Genomic DNA, 12777 nt, shown 5'->3' on the forward strand with positions numbered 1-12777 from the left:
AACATATATGTGGAAGGGGCTTTGTATGGGTAAAGGTTTGCAGTATTGCATTGCTTTAGGACTAATAAATTAATAGAATAAAACATATTCTATTCTGTAGGTGTCTCTGAGAAACAGGAAAGATTTCAACAAGAGCTTAGGAACTATAATCACAATCTGTTTTGTATCTAATTGTAATCTACAATACCCTTATGGCACATGCAGCAGGAAAGCAAAGATTTGTAAATACTTCATTTCAATACTGTAGCTTATTGCCTTAAGTTATAAGTTCCAACATGTACTACAGCTATGTTCAGAGATTCAAAATTTCACAAATTGTCCCATATCTTCAGTTTTTAAACAGGAAATTAAAGTGTATTCTCAATTAAAAAACACACTTGAGATAAAACTTTAGGTGGGAAATGCAGAAATAATATACTGTACTTTGATGTTCCTCATCAACATTCTTAAAGTGCTTGGAATTAAACATTTCTACTTATTCAGAATAATGAGGTTCGGAACAATGAGTGTTGGATAAAGCACTCTATTAATCCTTCCTTAAATTTTGAATTCCATACAGACTAAAGAGTAAAGATAAAAAGAATCTGAATGTGGCCTTCTTTACCAGAAAGTCTGAAAAATTTGGGGTTAATGGAATTTAAACTTAATTTTAGGAGGAGGTCAATTAATCTTTCCTGCTTCCTCATGCCCACATATAAATATGCCATTTTTCTTACTCTAACCCTACACACCCTTGTTTTACCCTTACAGCACCTGGCTCTTCCCCCATTAAAGGAAAAGGAAGCGGGGGGGGGGGGGGGGGGGTTCCTCCAGTTGGTTGTCATTCTCCTCTCCCAGGTGAGTAACACCAATGAAGTTCACTAATTCGAACCACAACTCTTCTCTGTCTTAAATAGGCTGTTCCCAACTTATGAAATAAGTGTTACTGTAGGTGCAAAGTACACAGTAGCAGATTGGGTGCATATTGTGTACATATTGATTGCATATTGAAAGCAGAATGCTTGCCTCATACACATACTGTACTGTATCAGATTTACAAAAAACACAAAAAGTTAACAAACCACATCAAACTTAAACCAAAGCAGACCCGAAAAGCTCTCTAGCACAATAACTTGTAAAAGAGTGTTATGTATAGTATGTTAACAACCGGACTACAAAGTCAGCTGTGGACCTTTAAGTACACTAATAAAAGCAAACATGTTTGTAATTGGATGTAATTGGAGTGTGGCAATTTAACATATCCTGCTACATAAGAAACATCCTAGTATTGGAGCATGTGAAATGGGGCAGATCTCTGACATTTTTGCAGATGTAACTTCAAAGGACTGGAATTTCAGAAAATGTTTTTTTTGTCATTAAAATCTGAGAGACAAATTACCTTGATTACCATAATTAATTTATAAAGGACTAAAAAGGTCCCCGTTGTTTTGCATGGGCCATTCTTTTTTCATATTTTTCTCAAGCTAAATACTATTTTGCTGACCATTTTATGAAGAACAACACAAAGTGGTGTACATCAATACAGATAAGCATTTTACTAGAGTAATTTGAGTTAAGCACCTTCCTGAATAGCAGTGCATTATCTGGGTTTTGAATCCACAGCCTTCTGGTTACATTCTGGTTACAAGGCTATGGGGTTTTATGCTCCTTTTCCCACTGCTTGCTTAAAGCCACTTTCCTTCACTTGAATCTATAAAAGCGAAATTCCCATAGAAACCTCCCATAGGAGTCCTAATCAAATAATTTCAATTCTAAGTAATCTAATGAATGTTGCTTTGGCTCAAAAAAGGAAACCAACAACAAAATATATTCCTTTGAGGAGTAAAATGGTTTAAAATACACATGTACACCTGAAAAGGGAATTTTGGTAAGGCAACAGAATTGCCTTCAGGTGAGGTTGTGATGAGAGGAGTGGTATATGGGATTGAGCTCTATGCTCCACCAGTTTTCCATAGACTTGAGATCTGGATATTGTTATGACCAGGGAACGGGATTGTGATAGCTTTAGGGATCAGAAGCCAACAGTGCTTTTCAATGAAAAAGTTGATTACTTTAAGAAGCGGTTACTAATAATTTATCCACTGGCACTGGGTGCATACTGTATATTCATGTTAAGGGAATACAGGTAATTACATCTGATTATTCATTTTTTTTAAAAAACATGGAGCCCGTTAAGCCTTTCTCTTAATTCTGTACTCCTCAATATTGGAATTGTAATCTTTAAAGAATAATTTCTGACTTTGTGTAAAAAAAAAAGTTGTGTAATGAACTAAATTAACGTATGGAATTAAACTTCTACCCAACACATTGGGTGTTATCCACATTTGGCCACACTGCCAATTTGAGTGCAAGCAATGCAATGAATTAGAATCATCAGGAATAATTGGAGGATTACAGTATAATGCTGGTTTGGTAGCATTCAAGCCACACATAATGTCTGGTTGACCAACTATGTAACAAATGCTTGATTAGAGTTTAGGCTGTGCATGCAGCAGGAGTGGAAACTGTTTTAGATTCGGATAGTCTTGGTTGTTGTTGGTGGAGCTTTGCCACTCCAAACCCACTAACAGAATGATGGAGTGAACTCCAAGGCTACAGTTTGTCACAAACTATGGACTTCACAGGTATTGAAGATAACACAAGTGAATTGATACCAAAGGTACAATTATGACCCCATCATTAGTTTATGAGGTATGGTTAAAATCATCTGATAATTCTTGATTATGGCTTTTCAAGGCATGGTCACAGTAAGATTAGGAGACATCTGGTTTACAATTTAATCACAAAAAACGATCATGTTTGTTCTGAGCTATTGTTAATTGCTGTTAACTTACGAGTAAATACTGCAGTTCCTTAACCTTGTAGCAATCTGTGAAATTCTGTTTTCCGAAACACATAATTGTGTAGCAGAACAACATTATGTAAATATATATTTTTTTACAATAACAACATTGACTTTTTGCATGGTTTATCACAGAATTACTTAACACCGATTGTGAAAATTAAAAGGTTATAAATATTCTGTTCTCAAGTTGGATGCTAAGAGTGTAAAATGGTCTTGTCCTTTATCTTAATGCCTAGTGAACAGCATTATGAAGATAAAACTCTGATTAAACTGTATGTATTGTATATAAAATATTTATGGGATTAATAAAAATACTAATACTACTAATGATTGTCATTATTATTTTTAAAAGATGATTTATTAATGATATTTCTGGTACAATTAAAAAAAAATGATACTGAAAATGGAGTTCAGTCTGTGGGTCCTTAATGGATACACATACAGGAAATTAAATAATAATTTACTCTTATACTTTGAAAAAATGAAAGTTTATATAAACTTCATGAGCTTATATAAGATATTGTTACAGTACCTACTGAACAGAATGCTCAAGGGTAGCATTTTAAATGTGGTTTGTTCTTCTGTAGAAGTAATGTATACTGACCACGTAGTAGATTTCAGCTTAGGCAGAAGATGTCTTATATGGAATTTCATCATTAAAATTTGAACTACATGATGTAGTTTTTTAATTGAAAACCGGGCTATTAAAACAAGAGGGCATCCTGGTCAGTTGATAACCATATTTCTATAGGTTCACGGAGTTTACATGAACCCCTTAACATACTGTCACGGATGTCGGAGAGGATGAACCATGGAATGGCAGGAAAGCGAAAAGACCCTATGCGTAGCGGCGAGACGGGGGTTAGCCCGGGCTCAGCTGTTCAGGGAATGCCGTCTAGAAACCTATGCCCTCAGGTAGCGGACGTGGGGCGACCTGGTGCTAGGCGGGTTTCATGACATCCGAACGTCAATGCTGAGCAAAGGCAGACTGAAAGACCCGGAAATATATAGCCCCAGAGAGAGAGAAACACCGGAAGGACAGCAGAGAACCGGAAATGAGAGACAGGACAGAGAAGGAGCGTCCTCTGGCTGCAGAGGGCGTGACACATACCTTAATGAGATTCAAAGTGTGTCACATTCTCATTAAGAAAGGCCTTGGGGATGTTTTCGGGGTTTGTGCTTAGATATGTCAGAATCAGTTTCGAAAGAGTGTTTTAAGAGGTCTAGAAAAATGTCTGGATGTCATAAGAGAAAGCTTTGCTCTTGTGTCACAATTTATGATTCAAGAAGTTGTCTACAGGGAGATGATGATAGTTTTATTTCTTAGGAATTTGGTGGGAAAAAATTTCCTGCCAGCACAGAATCAACTAAAACTCTCAAGCAAATAACAGAGGGACACAGAGGAGCCAAGGAAACCCTTTATATAGAATGTGGCTTTTAGAGCCAAACATTTTCTGCTTTTAAATCTGTTGACAGCCAGTGAAGAAGTGGAGAAAGCAGCAAGCATAATTCCATACACACAGTTTTACTACACCCATTATAGCGAAATTCATTTCTTCTGCACAGCATATCTGCTATGGAGGTGTGGGCCCCTAGTATTTTTATGTACAGTACATGTATGTGGACCCACTGGGGTTCTATAGATAAATTATAACTGAAATATAAACTGAAATATTGTAAATGTGTGGTGAACTAAGTGACACAAAATTGCCATATGATTCTGTAAAACACAACACACAAAAGGAAATTTAGCATGAAGAAGGAATTCTGTTCTCTGAATCTAATAAAAATGTCTTTTAATAAAGTGAAGAGTAATTTTTTGCTATCATTCTGAAATCCCAACACAAATGTAATGTTTTCTTACAGTAAATGTGTAAGAGATTACTCACTGTCAGGTAAAACCAGTGTTAAGTCAGATATGATTAATGATTAAAACCCCTTTAACTGCTCTCTCAATCAGGTATTGTGTTTCTGTGTTCTCGCTGAATATAAACTTTGGTCTTTATACAGTATATAGTATTGGCATGAATGATGTAAATGGCATTGGGCAAAAAAATTAAGTCCTATTTGGTATTTCATTACAATGACAGTTCAAGTCCTGCATTCAAGATGTATTAGAACATTGGAAATTGCTAATATACTGTAAGCAAATCCCCAGGATTGTCAGCTACAGCATGACATGTTGAAGGATATTTTTCAGACATGAGCAGAGATTTCATGGTTGCAATACAGTGTACCTGATATACTTAGGAGTGAGGCAAGTCAGAAAGCTACATCTGGGCCGGATGTGTCTGTAGCAAGTTCTTCGCAAGAGTCAGGAGGTGCACCATCCTGCATGGAGATGAAGAATCACCAAGAATGGCATGCTGTTGTAATTTGAATAATCTATTTTCCCTCATAATCCTACAATATTGCTCAACGGTAAATAATTATTAATGGACAAACAACTTGGATTAGAATCTTTAGAAGATACATAGACTGTAAAAAATGACTCTGCCTCTTCAGCCTATTGAATTGGCACACATGGCAGGAATATCACAGATGTTCCTATGTTCCAGTGCAACAGTTTTGTATGTTTGCTGTGCCTTTGTTTGTCTACAGCACATTAAAAAGCAAATAATATTGGAATGATGTACTTGAAAGGAAGGTTACTGTAATGTCCAAGTCATGGTCCAGCAGCTATTGTCAGTTTAATCTCATGTGGTTACTGTTTTAATGTAGCTCCCAGAAGCCTGTGAACAGTGCTCAAAAGAATGTACAGTACTTTCAGACACTCGCGTCCTACACTCCCTCTGTTTTTGTAATGGATGCTTTCATGTGTGCACAGCCTTAGCTATCTCTTTGACAACTGTACAGTACATGGCTGACCTGACCTGGGTTGGTCATAAATAAGTACCTTATTTTCTATAAGTGATTTCACCTTTAGCAGTTTTATGGAAAACACCCTTGGTTCCAGCTCATTTCAAAGATTGAGTACCTTAGTAAATAAATAAGTACCTTATTTTCTAGGTACTTTTAAAAAGACAGCCCTTGACACAAATACTCCTTATGCTTCTGTGTGTGTTTTAAGACCATTTCTAATTCATAAAAAGCCATACGGACATATATAAATTTAATGAACAATCTGTACTACAAACATTGAATGACACTGGCAATAAATAACAACATTAACAAAGTAGGATGGATTTGTCAAAGTACCTTGTCTACACCACAGACCAAACTGTCATTGGAAAATTAAAATCATATAATTAACAACTACTAAAAGCAACATAGTCGTTTAGATAATTTTGGGCAATAAAACAGCTATTAGATAAACACAATTTTATTTGCACCAATGTAAATTGATTAAATGTTTATATGGAGAATACAGTATTCCTTTTTTATTGTTAAAAAATTATGTTGAAGTAAAATCACCAAGAAATGCAGAAATTCCAGAAAATAAGTACAGCGGCATATAAATGTTAACCAGTTACTAACGGCTGAGCCAATGAATTCCTCTCCTGTAATTTTATTCTTGAAAACAATGACATTTAAATACTTGTCCTCTGTGGGCAAAGGGCAATATTCTTCAAGAATCAAAATCGCTTGGAGGGCTGTGACATTGAAAATGACATTCAATAAGAAAATCGCGACATCATTGAGTCCTGACAACCTGCTACGATACATCTGTCATGACCTTTTTGTGGTGTGTACTCATACATTGAAGCTCAAAACCCTGTTAATGATGAGCAACTAAATACCAGGACTGACATTTACAGTCTGTGTAGGTGATAACTACCCTGGACCAAACAACTTGTCATGTTGTGGAAATGCATAAGCTCTGACTGAGATTTGCCTGGTGACAAAATGGGACATATGTTTAACAGGCCATTAACAGGAATTAGAAGATTGTGAACTACAAGTCAGCAAAATGAATGAGTTAGTTTTATCTGACAGACAGACACTGACTACTTCTTCTCATTTTCCCACCAACTCCCACCAAATTCCCACCATCATACTTCCTCTAACCCCTCCAATGTAGGATCTGTCGTCACACCCTTCCTCACTTCATTTTCTCTGCTATCTGTATGTTCTTCCTTAATGACTTATTCTCTTAACTTTCAGTACCCTCAGACATCCACCCTCTTCTCCTTCCTCCCTTCAGACTTGGGCTTTCTGCCTACTTAATTCCTTATGTGCTCATTCCTGTGTCTCCTATGCTCACCAGCCTGAAGTAAGCTGAATTCTGAAAGGAAGGGAAAAGAGACTGAGACCATCAACCAACCCTGTAATCCATCCCCCTCTTATCCAACTTGGACCTCTCCCCTTTCCTCCTGGAGCAGAAAATAATTTCTATTTCCAAACATCAGAGTCTATGTTTTGATTTCAGGGTGGTGATGACATAGTCATGGAAACCAGAGAAATAAACACATACAGTGCTTACCTGAATCCAGTATGTCATTGTCATGTGAGTTATTGCCAGATGATAATATGTGTGGATAAAGGAGGAAAGCATATAGATAATAACAAATATACATGTAGCTAAAAACCGACATTTTTTATACAACCATACCCCTGTCCAATATTACATTTTGTCTTACCTGTGAAACTTTTAATCAGCAAAATGTGAGCCCTGTGTTATCTATCTTATAGTCCTTCACTTGCTTAAGGTTCAAATAACAACAAGCAAATCTGCAATTGGTTACATATGAAAAAGCAGAAGGGGCATTGTGTATAAAGTTGTGTCTATGTGCTGTGTTATTTACTGTGGAGAAAGGAGTTGCTGTAGAAAGAAGGAGTTTTATTGTAGAGATAGGTGCAGAGGACAGTGAGTGAGATAAAGGTAAGTGATAGTCGAGAGAGGAGAAAAAGTGGAGAAGAACAGCTATTGTTTTGGTTTTGACAAACCACCTAATCACTACAGGTGTGCATTGGCTACAAAGGTCACAGTAAAGGTCATTTCCACTTTGAAAAGTAGAAACAAGAAACACAACATTTTGACAGTTAAGTCTTCTTCAAAAGAGAGAGGAATGTAGCAGAGATATAAAACACAGGAAAACAAACAATAGAGCAGGTGATCATGGACAAAGACGAGTGAGAAATATGGTTTAAACCAAGGGATAACTGGGAGAAAGCAGAAATCTGTAAATTAATGTAGAGGTTTTTTTTTTAAATCACTATCACTGAGAGACGATGGAAGGTGCGATCCAAGTTTCAGGCTAATCTTGGTTTCTTATGAATTTTTGGAGTAGGAGTCCTGAAATTCCTGTAAAAGGATGTCATGACCGTGAGAGCTAAAATGGGGAACGATTGGCTTAGAGAGATCTTTGATCCTTAGTGCTCTGACATGTTCTCTGTCTTCTAACCGTTTTAGGAAAATCGCAAATCAAGAAAAAGACTGGCTGACCATTTCAGGGATTAAGCTATAACTCGCATATAGTTAATTTTAACTGTGTTTTTCACCACAATGGTAATAAATATAAATGTATGTATATATAGTGTAATTGTGGATATACTGTATCTCAGGAAAAGCATAAGCACGTGGCATCCGAGAGATTTTATGGATTTCAAATACTTTGCTACTGAAGAGCAATTTTCTTTATCCTTTATTCTAACTCTAAACTGTTACATTTTACTCCATATAAAAAAAAGGAAACATAAATGTATGATTAATTTTGTTAGAGAACATACTGTAAGAGAGTACAAATCTACTAAAAATCATAATGAATAGCATTGGAATCTGGAAGGTTCATGCTCAGAAACTAATTAAATTAAACTTTATTTTTCCTTCGCTGCTAAAATGCTAATTGAAATGGACCTTTAGGGCACAATGAACCTCTCCAGCTCTGTGTTCACAAGAATTCGTGGACTGTGAGTCATGAAAGTCATTAAAAAAGCTAAATAGTCAGAACACAGATTTAGAAAGCTTTAAATAATGCATAAGAAACCAGCAGATTATAACATTTCTGACTGTTCCTGACTCCTTAAAATGTTTTCTTTTTACATAAAAAGCTTTTCTTCACTTTGTGAAACTGCTGTTTCCTATCTATTACTAAATTTTGGATTTCGTCTTTTTAGTGCCAAGACTCTAAGTATCTCTGCAATAAGACAACATCCTCAATAATTAATGTTATTTTAATAACTCGATAGTACATCTACTGGTGCTGTATTTATACCCTGTGGATATGTTTGAACAAAGTAAATAAGGTAGTTTTTGTTGTTGTTTTCTGTGTTGTGCAATAAGCATGAAACCAATTAAGAACACATACTTCAGAAAATTTCTTCTTAATGCTCCTGTAAAGAGACTATTTCGCAACAGCATTACCACAATCTAGCCTAATCTTGTCAGATTTCAGCAGCTAAACACAACTGGACTTGGTCCATTCTGGGAATGGGAGTCCCCCGGGAAAACCAGCCTGCTGTTGTAACTTGTCTTGGTGGACCAGTAGAAGACTGGTGGACTCTTTCCCTTTGTCTTGTAGGAGATACCATGCTTTGATGAGAATTTAGATGGTGGTCATTACAGATCCCTAGGGACTGTTTGGAAGTTTAGGTGTATCATCCCAGTGTCCTAACTGAATTCCACTCTGGCCTTCTACAACCTAACCTGCCTAATGTCCCCCCCTGATTCAATTGGTGAAGCAATTCTCTACCTAAAATTTACAGTATAGTGAGCTGCTAGTGCATGATGGCTCCAGTGTGTCACCCAGGTAGGTGTGCACTTCAGTGGTAAATCAACTAGAACTTCTTGGGATAAAATGCAAGGAATTACTAATGTTATTAATTATCATTCCCTCCTTTATGCAATAATTTTAATCTGGTTTTACATATCCTCTATCATCAGCAAAAAATTGTTTTACAAGGAATTTTAAATTTACTTTCCACACTACACCCTTAATGAGGAAATGCCATTAGGATATGTATTTAGAATGTGGAGCTGAAAAAACTATAAATGTAAAACGGCTTTAATCTGCAGTACTGTGCAATGTACTGTTGACATATGGATGTTAATCCATTTGTATAGGTGTCACGGCAGCAGTAACTAAAGATACTGCAGTAGTGTATATGTTATGTACCCGATCAAGTATAAAGGAGAAGGATTGTTTACTGGGAGAGAAAGCAAGCAAAAAAAAACTGGTGAAAACAGAAATACTTCACATATATTCATAACCTTAAAAACTAATCATTTATTCAGCTAACACTTTTGTACAGCTGGTGATCAATCACCAGAATGATCTACACAAAGGTCTTGCTCAAGGGTACATCAGCAGGACCACAACTGAGATTTTCGGGTTCTGGGTCTATACACACTTGCTCATCCATGCTCCTGCTACTACTTTTTCAGCTTTAGCCAACATCTGGGTGCTGTCTAAATGTTGTTTCCACTTGCTCTATACTCATCATCACACAATATGCAACATATATAGACATTACAAGTCTGACAGGCACACAACAGAAAAAAAGTATGAAGAAACTTTTACAAGCGTAATTTATGTAAAGAGAGAGTTCTCAACTCCAATCAGCTCCATTCCAGAAGGGCTACACTCCTTCATGCCCCATCATTTAGAGTTACAGGAATGCTGAAAAGAAACCAACAAGACTATGGCCTTCCAGGGCTGGATTTGGGAATCCCTAATTTTAGATGTACTGTATAATATGATTAGTTAGCTTGAGCTATCTTCATAAATTGTTACCAGGATCGTCTTTTATCATTATTGTTCTTCCAAAATATGTGTGAGGTACTGCTGATTATTTTTATGTGGGAAACTTTTGTTGTTATTGTTTCAACTGCCCTGTCTGCTGCTTCTCTTCCCTCAGACGTCCTGTACCCCTCTCCCTCACTTCCAGAACCCCTCCAATCTCCACCCTCATCCCCCCAGAGCAGGGATGAACTACCCATAGAAATCATACTGCTCAGTCCCTGACCCCCTTTTCATGGGTCCTCCTGAGACTCATATTTAGGCAGCAAGCTAGGCGTCTCAGCTGCATTCTTCAATAACTCTCACACGGTATTGCACTGATCTGTTTAATTCTCAAACTGGCAGTGTAACTTTCCAGTTGCATTTACTCACTGTGAACACAGAATGCATGTCTACAGGACACTGACACTAATGCTCAGTATTCACACTACCTCTATGTTGTTTTAGTTCTTAAATCTTCATTTAGTTTGTGTGGCATTGTTTTCCCAGCTTGTACTAGCCTAATTCTCATATTATTCATTTAGTTTTAATTTTTCTTTTTACCTCATTGTACCTTCATACATGTTCTTTTTTCTCAGATTTGATGTAATTTAATACGGTACATGGTAAGAAGCTCTGCATCAGAGTGTCTGTTAAGCAAATAACAAATAACAACAACAGTCTTCTAACTATATTATTGAGGAAATAAGTCAACCATATAACCTTAAAAGATACTTTCCTAATGTACAACCTTTTCAAATCTTTCAGCTAAATACAGGAAAGCCTTTTCTGAAGTTTTTGAAGATAAGCACGCTGGTGTGACTTATTGAGTTACAAGGACCTCTAGTGGTAATAATTGATATTTAAAGGAATTGAATGTGTTGGTGTGTTAACCAGGTCGCACAAAAAATGTCTTCCCCAGCTTTACTTTCCTGGCATTAGTGTCTCTCTTTATCTTCAGAAGGTTGCAGTGAACCAGAGTCTGCCCTGGATAGCTCAAGGTATGACTACATGCTGAGTAGGATGCTACAACACACACATATAGCGGGCACTGTGGAGATGCCGATTAGCGTGGACAGCATTGTGCTTAAACACGTTTTAGAGGAAACCAGAGTACCCAGAGAAAACCTGCATGAGTACATGCAAACTCAACACAGACAGACAGATTTGAATCCAAGACTGTAGATCTGTGAAATGACAGAACTTGCACTGTACCATCCCACTGCCCCATTCAAGATGTGAAATTTCAAACTGGGGTAATGCATTTAGTGCAGTACCACAAGGCACTGAACAAGGACAGATACTCTTACAACTTTATATCAGTGATCTGGATTCTGGCTACTAGTGAAACTAGTGAAATTTGCAGATAAGAAGATTTACCAAAACCGCAGAAGAAGCAAATTAAATTCATAAAGATTCAGATAAAAATTGAGACTAGGTAAACATCTGGCAGTGCTTCAGCCTACTCTAAAGGGCGCTCCGGCTCTTTCACATTTTGCTGATTTCCTCAATCCTGATCCTCCTTACTTAAGCCGGGCGCTCTCGCTACTCCCAGCTCTGCATTGGAAGACAGACGCCCGGAGGCCCGCCTACCATCAAGTCGCCCTACGTCTGCGGCTTGAGGGGATACAGTAGACCTCCTATCGGTGTCCTGACCCTGCTAAGTCTGGGGCTCAGAGTGCCTGGCCTTGTCATCCTGTTTTAATTTCCCTTTCCCTGTACCGGATCCTGTTCCGGTTTTTAACTCTGTCTTGTCTTCGTCTCGGATGGATCAACTGGATTTGGACCATGGACTTCGCCCCGGATTTCCCCCTGGACACCGTTGGACATGACTTGCCATGGCCACGCCCCCCGAGCACCAGTTCACTGTCGTCACGCCCCCCTGTTCGTCAACCTGCCCTGATTCTCGTCATCTCCTCCCCGTTAACCTTTTCCACTTACTTCCGGATTATATCGTCTGCACAGGGTCCAGAACTACGCATAGTTACAACATGCCCTTCCAGGCACAACACATTAATTTAGTTTACTGTACATCTGTAAATTTACGCTGTTGCGTTTCACCACAGTATGGCATTTCTTCAGTTTTAAACTCATGGAAAATATTCTCAGTACTTCCTCAAGTAAAACATAAATATACAATTTACAAAAATACAATCACTTAACTTATTAACAATACAGACTGTGTTCCACGTGAATATCACATCAATGTGTATTTGATTCCCTGTGGAGTCTTGCCATTTTTCATCCTAAAACCTACATATCAATCATACAACT

Source organism: Atractosteus spatula, chromosome 1 (genome assembly GCF_055471065.1).
Source record: "Atractosteus spatula isolate fAtrSpa1 chromosome 1, fAtrSpa1.hap1, whole genome shotgun sequence".
NCBI lineage: Eukaryota > Metazoa > Chordata > Actinopteri > Semionotiformes > Lepisosteidae > Atractosteus > Atractosteus spatula.